The 10,963-nt window shown below is 44.1% G+C and overlaps 1 long non-coding RNA gene across 1 annotated transcript; it reads right to left on the bottom strand.

Moving 5' to 3' along the window:
• Positions 1–1,948: 1,948 nt before the first annotated feature.
• LOC116098034 lies at positions 1,949–3,936 on the bottom strand. Its single transcript, XR_004121671.1, has 2 exons — positions 3,794–3,936; positions 1,949–2,454 (listed from the first exon to the last, which is right to left on the bottom strand). It is a non-coding gene; the product is annotated as an uncharacterized LOC116098034 (long non-coding RNA).
• Between the last annotated feature and the right edge of the window lie 7,027 nt (positions 3,937–10,963).

The following is a 10,963-nucleotide window of genomic DNA, read 5'->3' as shown; positions in this document are numbered from 1 at the left end:
GTCACTCCCTGGGCCAAGCATATATAAGCCATCACATCAGAAAAACACAGCCTAGATTTTCACAGCATCTTTTACGTTTCTTTAGTTACAGAACCTTTTCAAAGTTGGGGGTTACCAACCCCCCTAACAATCTGTGCCCGTGCCTGTACTTGCTGCTGTTGCTGCATCCCACCTCCTCTTTGCAGGTCCATTTCTCTTCTTGGTGAATTATTTTTTCTTGTAATGACATCTGTGGGAGGTAACGTCTCTCAATCTCTGTGTGTGTCTTAAAATATCTTTATTTTGTCCTTCTTCCTGAATGGTAATTTAGTGGTATGTAAACGTAGGAGTTTTAAAGCTACTCTTCCATTGTCTTCTGGCAGGTATTGTGGCTTCAGGGAAGTGGGCTGACAGTCTAATAGATGAGCTTTTACATGGTGTTTATCTCTTCTCTGTATAGCTTTTCCCAGTTGCCTCTCTGTCTTGTATGACTTGTGAGTTTTGCACAAGTAGACTTATTTTTATTTACTTTGCATGGTATCTTCCATACACACATTATAAAGAATTCATACTGTCTCCAATCTAGGAAATCCTCAGTTTTATCTTCTAAATATTATTTATTTGCTCTAATTAAAGATATTATAACTTTTTAAATTATTCATCTTCATTAGTCCTTCTTTAATTGTTGATTTTTTTTGGGGGGGGGACGTTGAGACAGAGTTTCTCTGTATAGCACTGGTTGTCCTGGAACTCACTCTGTAGACCAGGCTGGCCTCGAACTCAGAAATCCTCCTGCCTCTGCCTCCCAAGTGCTGGGATCAAAGGTGTGCGCCACTGCTGCCCGGCAATTGTTGATTTTTTAATGTGATATAATCTAGGCTAATATTTTTCCTACTATCTTCAAATTCAAATTCAAATTAAATCACTCTTCAATTGATTTTTAGGTCAAATTTTCCAATGATTTTTGCATTGCTAAGGTATCCCTTTCTTGTTTAGTTTCTATTGGAATGTCTTATTTCTGAACTTCATAGAAGTCCCTTCGGTTATCAGCTTGAGAACCTTAAACATAGTTATTTTAAAGTATTTGTTTCAGTAAATTTTTAAATATTTATTTTATGTGTATATAAGTGCACCAGGTCCTTGTGCTTGCCTAGTGCTTGCAGAGATGAGAAGATACCATATGCCCTGGATCTGGAGTTACAGACAGTTGCGAGCCAACATATGGGTACAAGAAATTGAACCCAGAGTCCTCTAAAAGAGCAACCAGTGCTCTTAACTGCTGGGCCATCTCTGCAGCCCTCCTGTCTTATACAATTTGAATGTCATCTGTAAAGGTTTGATCTGATGGTATATTTCTGTTCTCTGAACATAATGATTCTCCCCTCTTTTTGGAATTTTCAGTGGGACGTTTACATGGTTTCTCTGCTGAGTATATTCACTTTTGTCTTGCCTCCCCTTTGCTTTTATCATCTCTAGTTGGCATCCTGGGGACCACCAGTCCACCCCTGCTCTCATGATGAGTGTGTCTTCCCGAGGGAGTGTATTCAATAAACACATCCACATGGCAGGCAGTAGTAATGATGCAAGGTAAAGGGACAATTGCGGGGGAGGAGAGTCATTTAAACTGATCCTGGACGTGATAAAGCTGCACAGCAAAGATGAAGGCCAACGAGCCAGAAATTTTTCACAGCCATAGCATTTCAAGTATGCCAGGGACATAGCAGTTGACTGATATTTGCTAAGCAGTTGAAAGTATACAGAGCGGGCACGTGCAAGAACAGAGTTCTGCGTGATATTTATTGGTGAGTCAAGTTGGGGCCTAAATCATGTGGCGCTCTCTAAGAGGCAATGCAGACCCATCACAGGGCTATGCCCATCTCCTTATCCAAACAGGAGTCTGACAATAGCCGTCACCAGTCAGAGACGTCACAACCCTATATAATAGACATCTGGAAGCTGGAGGAATGGCTTAGTGGTTAAGTGCATTTATTGCTCTTGCCGAGGGTGTCAGCAGTGGGTCCTGGCATCAACAGCACACCCTTTCTAGGTGTGGGTTACCTGTTGGCACCATTTGGAAGCAGAGAACAGGAACGAGGGAGGAGGTGTGGGACCTGTGGTGACAGAAGAGCTGTGGGATAGCAGCCCATGTGACTGGACTCGGTAGATTATAAAAAGAAGTCATTCTGGCGATGTCAACAGATTCCCTGTTGGGGATGGGAGTGGGGAAGGCTCTGTCTGTCACAAGACAGGCTGTCAGCCTGAGAACAAATGCCCAATGAGCATGTGCTGAGCCCGGGCACTGGGTGCTGGGATTGGCTCTGGATGGGTCAAACGGCCATGTTCCTTAAAGATTTACACTTTGGTGATGAAGCCAGGTCCTGTCCTGGTCCAGAGCCTGCTCCCTCCACAGACAGGCTTGTCTAGTGTTCACAGCTTCCTTAGGGGAAGATGCTTCAGTTTCATTTTTCAAGATACCTGGAAAGGAAAGGAGACTTGAAGGGTTATGTAATTTAGCCCAACTCACCCTGTTGGTTTATAGGGATTCGAACCTGAGTCTGAAGAACCACAAGATGTGTGCTGCCACTGTCAGAGAGCAGCGGCGCTAACTCAACTCTGTACAGGGAGAAGTGGATTAAGGACCTCTCCTGGAGAAGAGACTCTATGATCATAACTCCTATATAATCATAATATATAATATGTGTTATATAATCATAATACCTGTGTATTCCTCAACCAGAAACACTCCAAAAAAAAAAAAAACCAAAAAAACAAAAAAACAAAAAAACCTACAGAGTAGAAAAATCCTTGGAACCTGCTCCATTCTAGCTCTTATTCAGGGCCCGCGGGGTTGGTCCCTGTTCTCACTACCACCATCACCCCTAAGTTCCTTCTTCCTCGTTGGACATCTAAAACCCTCCTATTGTGCATCAGCCTCTCCTGTAGGCTTCCTTTAATACAAGCAACTGTGGGGGTATATTATGCGGTGGGCTGTGACAGGTAGACCTCCATTTTCTTCATACAAGTAGGTGCATAGGTCATTCGTTCAGTCGATGAGAAGTTGCCAAATTAACTGCCCTACTTTAGAGGTAAAAAGCCACTCCTCCAAAGGCGGTGGTTTGCTGGGGACCAGCTGGAATGGGAGCCCCGTGTCTGGTCCCTTGGTGTCCTGAGCGCAGATACTGCGCTCGCGCGCCCCCTTGTGGTTGCCATGAGCGCTGCGGGTGAATTCACCATCTTCAGGGAACTTGAGGCTCCCTATAGAGCCCAAAACCCTTTGGGGCTCCTGCCAAGACTTCTCCAACTCCCTTTCCCTTTCCGTGTCCTAAAAGCCTTACCCTGCATCTTCCTTCATGCCAAGGCCTCCAGTGCCCTTTCCCTCATGTTCACACCACTCTTTCCGGGTTCATCTGAAACGTGGGTTTCAATGCAGAAGTGGAAATGGATCCTCTCACCAGTCCCCAGGATCTGTTTGAGTTCACGATTTGTTCTGGGGCTGAAGAAGCAGACCAACTGCTTGTTCATGTTAACGCTGAGGTGGAATGTACTCTCCCTCAGCTGTCTGTGGCTTGCCAGAGATGCTGCTAGCCACATTGTGGGTCCCTCCCTACAACGACGATAACTCTGAAAGTGTGTCATTCTAACTGAGAATTGTCTCAGTAGCCAGATCTAGCAGTGGTCTTGAGCACCAGGAAGGTTCCATGCTGTAGCGGCATAGGGAGGAGCGGGAGTAAATCTTGCATGGAAGGGTTTGCCAGGACTTGACTACGGGCCTTGAAGTTCCCCCCACCCCCCCCTTGAATGCAAGCCATCTTACCCACAGGCCTCTCCCTGTCCTCGGTAGCCTTTCTGGGTTTATGACCAGGGTTCCAAGCCTAGGAACCACTCCACACATCTGTCAGGACAGCAGGAGTAGGGCCTCTTGGTCTTGGGAGCCACAGTGGGAATAGCCGACAACTGTCTGGCTGACAGAGACACGGAAGTGGCAAGAGTTCAGAAGGGAAGGGGAGGGGCTGGCTCCACAGGAAAGAACAGTTAAATAGATTGAATCCAGGAGAGAGTCATATCTGCTCACAGGACACCCATCAGTGCACCCAAATGTACCGGCACAAGGGAACATCACTAATAATAAAATTCTCATCCGAGCAGGTGGGAATCCTCACATCTTCCGTTCACCGGATTCATGAATAAGTGGCTGTGTGAACACATTCTTATAACACTTGTCATGCCCGATTCTCAACAAAGGCTCTGCAGCTCCTGCCACCTCCTCCCATTCCTCTCCTTCCTCTCCCCCCCCCCACTCTTCTTTTTTAGTTATTGTTGTGGTGGTGGTAGTAGTTGGAGACAGGGTCTCTCTATAAAGCCCTGAATATACTAGACCAGGCTGTCCCTGAACTCAACATCATCCTGTCTCCATCTCCCGAGTGCTGGGCTTAAAGGCGTGTGCCAATGCCTTCTTTTTTTAAGAAGCATCCGGCAGGAGCTAGTCGGAAGATTCCTTTACTTATTAAGTTTGGTTCAGCAGACATTGGAGTCCCAGACACCTTTAAAAGGAGATGGAAAGAATCCAATAAATAGCACTCCTATTTTCTGCCCAGGCTCAGAACAAATTGAAAAGTCAGTGCGGAGTGGGAGGCGAGGAGAAGTCCAGCAAAGCTTTCCTGCTGGCCAAGCCTAAGCCGAAGGACGCATTGCATCAGTGTGAGAACAGAAAGACCTGCAATCCAACCTCAGGGGAAGTGGGCATTCTCACAAGGAAAAGCAGACAGACAGATGGGTGTGAAAGAAGCCACACGTTACTCAATACAGCCCCATCTGCATTGAGGAGTGCTTCCCCAGTAATGGAGGTAGACTTCCCTGTTCTTTCACATGCTAGTTGATCCTTCTCAGGAAGTCAGGCATGGCAGTTCCTACCTGTAATCCCATATTCAGAAGACTAAAGTACAAGGAACCTGAGTTCAGTGCCAGCCTGGGCTACCTACAAGACCTTGTCTCAAAACAAAATAAAGAGACAAAATCACAAAACCAAAGCAACAACAAATAAATAAAATGATATTCAAACTCTTGAAAGTCAAGTGTATCTGTAAGGGGATAGGATCCTAGTATCAACCTGAGCTCTGGGCCAGGAAGGGCTCGAGGCAGGCGGAGGCAGATGGGTAGAAGGAGCTAGCCCTGTGTTCTTGACCTGCCCAGCAAGCCCAGCTCTGACAGCCCGCTTTGCAGAGTTCCACTTCTACCCCTCAGCCCTGCCCTGCCCTGCTCTGCCGAGTGCGAAAGTCTTGCTTTAACACATTCACATTAAACTCTAATGGCTGACAAGCCTTTTCTCCTCCATAATTTAAGAGCAATTGTTAAAAGCAGACCAGTTCTTGTTAACACCAATGAATATCTAATACAAATAGCACGATTTCAGAGAGAGCAAAAATGGCAAAGTGAAAAATTCCAAGCCAGTAAAGAGGAAGGTCTTCGGCAGCAGAGGGGAAAGCTGGCAAAGGCACAGGCCAGTGTGGGGCCAACCGGGAGGCCCTGTGGAGTACAGACTGATACGTTCTAAACAGACTTGCACGGTCTAAACAGGAGTGCACAGAAAGCTTCTAGATCTGAATCCAGAAGCTATCCGTGGAATAGGGAATCATCCCTGACAGCTGTGCACATATTGGAGGACACCCTTGCTATCCCCCTATTGTACACGCACACCTGGGGACACACACACACACACACACACACACACACACACACACACTTTGGTTCTTTTGTTTTCTTTCTTCCTTTGGGTTTTGGTATTTTGAATTATGATCTTGCATGGGTAAAGCTGACTACAGCCTCTATATCGGAATGCATCTGTGAGCTATTACACCTGGCTTTGTGGGGTTTCTCGTTGTTTAAATGTAATTGATTTTATTTATTGTTTGTATATGCCCGTGGGGTATGTGTGCAGTGGGGGATGTGTGTATGCTTCTGTGCAAGTGTGGACACCAGAGGGAAGCCTTTGTGGAGTTGGTTCTCTCTTTCATGGATGCTTTGGAGATCAAACTCACGTCACCGGGGGTTGTGAGGTCAATGCGTTCCTTCACCTACTGAGCCCTCTGGCCAGCCCAGAGTCTTTTCTTTGAAAATGTAAATCATTACATGGACATGATTGCAATTGGGGATGGGGCTTGACCTGGGGTAGGGGAGGAGCCTCTGTAGATGGAGTTTGCATTCAGGGGTGCCAGTCTCTAGGGCTGGAGCCCTGGTTTCACTGGGGCCACATGTAAGGAGATCTAGTTCCACTCTAGATCACATTGGACCCTTCTCAGTGAGAGGATATGCTCCTGTAGGGAAAATGACAATCACATTATCTCCTTCTTAGTCTGGGTAGGAGTTGAAGATAACAAAAGTTCTCTCTGGCCCTTCCAAGAAGGCTGCGCTTGTGTATATTTAGAGCTGAATGGACATTAATGTGTGATTTGAAAAACTTTAGAATGACTTCATGTTGAGGGTGTCTCTCCTCTATGCCCAAGGAACACTAAACAGACAAAAAGAGATTCTTTCTAGAAGAAAGCGTGTTAAGCCCAGGCTTAAAACAGTCCACAGAGATAATATTTCAAAAAAAACAGGATTTTCAGTAATAACTACTCAGCTCACGAGGAAACCAGATCCGAACCACACTGGCAGAAACAGCGGTTTCCGAACTGATGAGAATCAGAGCACAGAGAGTGCGCTTTCATGTGTTCGAGTGGTAAGCGAGACTGCTTCAAACAGCACAAACATTAGACTTTAAAAGGCAGAGTAAGACTTGGCGAGTGCCGAAGGATCCCCTAGAAATAAGGTTATGATCACTGAAGTTACCTTCCATGGATAGATGGAGCCAAAGGTTATGTCAGCCCCCAGACCTTAGCACAACTGACTCCATGATGGAGGGCCCTTCAGGTCATAGAACGCAGCACACAGCAGCACCGCCTGCCAAAAGGAAAACAAAGATCTAGTCCACAGTTCTGGGAGTCTCTAAATGGACTAACCTTGAGTTTTGGCTTCCGTAGTTTTGCTTCTGACTTCCTGTTCTTGTTAACTGAAGTGTGTCAACCCAGGATATGGTTTTTGTGCTTAAAAGCTCACCCCGAGAAAGGCTCGGGGCTACACCGGAATCCTGAACACTCTGTGTGCTTGCTTATAATGATTTCTTATTGGCTTAAACTGTGTCTGAGTGGTCTTCCACACTTAGTGGGGGATACCTCACAATCACCAGCACCAAGCCCATTAACCTGAGTTTGATCCCCAAAGCTCACATTGAGGTGGAAGGAAAGAACCAGTCCACAAAGTCATCCTCTGACCTCCATGTGTATGTGTGACATGCACTCCTCCCCATCATGGACACACACACTATTCAAAACAACAACAATGATGGTGATAATGATCATAATGATAAAAGCAACTTTAAGAAATATGTTTTTAGGCCACCCATGTTTGTGCTTGTCACCATTCTCTAAAGGAGCCAAACTGATAGAATGAATATATACATATATTGGAGGGTTATTAGTATGGCTGACAAGCTGTGGACTGAGCAGTCCAACAATGACCTCCAACAATGGAAAGGCCTAGAGTCCAGTAGTTGATTAGTCCACATACCTGGATGTCTCAGAAGTTCCAATCTGGTGCTGGAGTCCTGGGGATCCCGAGAGAGCTGCTGGCCTCTGGTCTGTATTAGATTCCTGCAGAAGAAGGTCCTCAGGCCAGTGAGGGACTGCTTCTATATCAGGATGGATGAACTTGCTAGGGAGAGTGAGGGCAGGCAGGTGAGAAGATGAACTCAGAGGGTTAGCACAGTGCTAGACACCTGCAATACGGAACAAAGGGAAGCTTCTGCTGAGTCTGAGGGTACCCGTGCTACCTGAGAGGCTAAGGAGGGGATCCGAAGTTCAAGGCCTGCCTGGGGTACAGAGCTAGTGCAAGGCTAGTCTGCATAACTTGGTAAGACCTCATCTCAAAATAGAAAAACACAAAAGGTCAGGAAGAGACTGGGGATATAACTCAATGATAGCATGCTTCCTTGACACGCTGGCTCAACCCTCCAGCCTGGAAAGCAGTAAGAGGGGAGAGGGAAGAAGAGGAGGGAGAGGAAGGATGCAAAGAAGATTAGAGGGGGGAAGGTGGGGAGGGCTAGGAGGTGGTTCAGTGGTTAGTGACACTTATTGCTCTTCCTGTGGACCAAGGTTCAGTTTCCAGGACCACATGGTGAATCACAACTTTCAGTAACTGAAGTTCAGGGGGGAAGCCAACACCCACTTCTGGTTTACATGGGCTCCTGCACCCGTGTTGTGCATGTATATACACTCAGGTACATACATGCATATAAAATAAAATCATGGGTGAATTTTAAAAAGACTAGAGCAAATAATAGAAGATAATAAGACAAGAGAGGGAGGTGATGAAGCCAGGAGTCATTTGGAAATCAACAAACTCCTAGCTAGACTGAGAACGAAAACAATGATCTAAATATCTGAGACCAGAAGTGAAAACAGGAACATTGGACCAGCAGGTAATACTTGAATAATTTTATGAGAACAAATTACATAATATACTCTAAGGAGACACATTCCTAGAAACACACAAACTATCAACACTGAATTCAGAAGAAATAAAAATCGGAACAAACTCATAGCAAATAAAAAAATTAAACCAGTAATCAAAAGTTGGCAAAACAATAAAAGCCCAGGTCTAGATGACTTTACTAGTGAATTCTATTAAACTTGGACAAGAACACTTGCAAACCTATAAATCCAGCATTACCCTGATACCAAGCCAGACAATCACAGAACAAGAAAAGTGCACACCACTATCTATTACAAATACAGATGTTAAAAGTCATCACCAAAAGACTAGGGAGTGGGTTCTAGCAGCATATTTTTAAAAAGCAAGAAGTTCTGTCCAAGAATTTTGGGGTGGTTCAGCATATGGAAACCAAAGGGTATATATTACATTTATCTATTCTGAGAGAAGGAGAGAAAAACTTCGTATGATCAGAGGTGGCAAAGAACCAGCATCCTTTCATGATAAAATAAAATACTCAGAGACCTAGGGATAGACGAGGTGCTCTTTAACACAATAAAAAGACCCTGCACAGCTCACTGAATGTGGAGACATCAAGCTGGTGCCCACACAGAGCCTTCACCCCTACGTGCTAGCATCTTGGCTACAGGAAGGCACTCTGCACACTATGAAGGTAGAGATGTGCCAACGCAGCCACAAACCCTTGGATCTGGATCTACAATGGCTCTGCCTGTAAGGCATGCTAGTGCAACGGTGGCATAAAACCTGTGGAAGTCACCAACCAATGTTTGATTTGACTTAAAGCCCACTCCACAAGATGGAGCCCATACTTGACATTTACAGGATACAAAATCAACACAAACAAATGAGGTCCATTTCTACAAATTAGAAATAGACCACGGAGCCGAGCCTTAAGAAAATGACTCCATTTACAATAACATCAAAGAGAATATAATTCTTTAGAATAAATTTAATCAAGGAAATAAGATTTTTACACCCAAAACTATAAAATATTGTTGAAAAGTATCAAGAGCTAATGAGTGGATGCTCACATATTCATGAACTTGAAGTCCATATAAATATTTTCCAAACAGATCTACAAAGTTGATGAAATCCTTATCCAGATCTTGGAATTCTTTTCTACAGAAAAGAATTTTTTTAAGAAAGAACCACAAAGCTGGAAGACACAGTCTTCCTAATTTCAAAATGTATTAAAAGACTATGATGAGGAGGAGGCAGAGGAGGAAGATGAAGAAGATGATGATAATAACTACAGTGTGTAAGTTCAGACATATGGACCAGCTACATAGAACAAACATTCTCATATATATAGGGTCAACTGATTTTAGGCAAAGGTGCTAGGATCACTCAGTGAGAGAAGGATAAATTGTCGCTTTGACAAAGGGCCCTCAAAGAACTGAATATCCATGTGCAAGCAAACGACATTTACCCTTACCTCAGAGCACAACTAGTGTAATCCTGTTGATATGTGTCAGTTAATTTTTCAGTCTAAATTTAAAAATTGTAAAATATTTTTCGATAAATATAATTGCCCGTAAGCTAACAATGTGGCCCCCCACCCTGATTGCTTTAGATTGCACTTTGGAAGGACCTAAATAAGTTGGAAAAAAATGATTTAAATAGTATTTAAGGACATAATGAAAGGTAAAAATTAGATTTGTGACTTTCTATAACAAACAATTTTTTCTTTCTTTGTATCTGATATATATTTAGCTGCTGTACATAGTTGAAAAGAAATCTAACCATAAGTACATTTGGTACTTGAAAATTTGGTACATTTGGTACTTGGACCATGAAAAGAATAAAGTACAATGACAATTGAACTAGAGATAAAACAATTAACATGGCTCAGAGACCCAAGCTTAAGACTCAAGATTATAAAACTCCAAAAGAAAACACAAGACAAAACCCTCATGACCTTCATACCGTGATTTGGCTATGGTATCTTAAACGTAATGCCATGGGGGTAAAGTAGAGAAATTGGGCTCCTCCAAATTAAATACTTTTGTGCCTCAAAAGACACTATGAAGAATGCGAAACCAGCTTAGGGTTTGGGAACAAAAATTTGCAAGTCATATATATACCCGAGCTCAGGTCCTTGGCAACTGGAGCTATGGACGGTTGTGAGCTGCCGTGTGAGTGCTGGGAACCAAATACAGACCTTCAATCAAAAAGTCCTCTGAGCTCCTGAACCATCTCTCCAGACCCAAGAACAGAAAGCACTTTTACAAGAACTCAACAAAAAGAAAGAACCCAGCTAAGAGTGGGCATGGATCAGCTGGGTGTGGCTCGCCTTTAATTCCTTCATTCAGGAAGCTGAGGCAGAAGATCTCTGTGAGTCTGAGGCCAGCCAGATCCACACAGTGAATTCCAGGCCAACCAGGACTACATTGTGAGACTGCTTACATTTAAACAGTTACAATAAAAAAAAAAAAAA

The sequence above is a fragment of the Mastomys coucha genome, unplaced genomic scaffold, assembly GCF_008632895.1.
Source record: "Mastomys coucha isolate ucsf_1 unplaced genomic scaffold, UCSF_Mcou_1 pScaffold20, whole genome shotgun sequence".
Classification (NCBI taxonomy): domain Eukaryota; kingdom Metazoa; phylum Chordata; class Mammalia; order Rodentia; family Muridae; genus Mastomys; species Mastomys coucha.
This window is presented reverse-complemented; position numbering and strand designations above follow the sequence as displayed.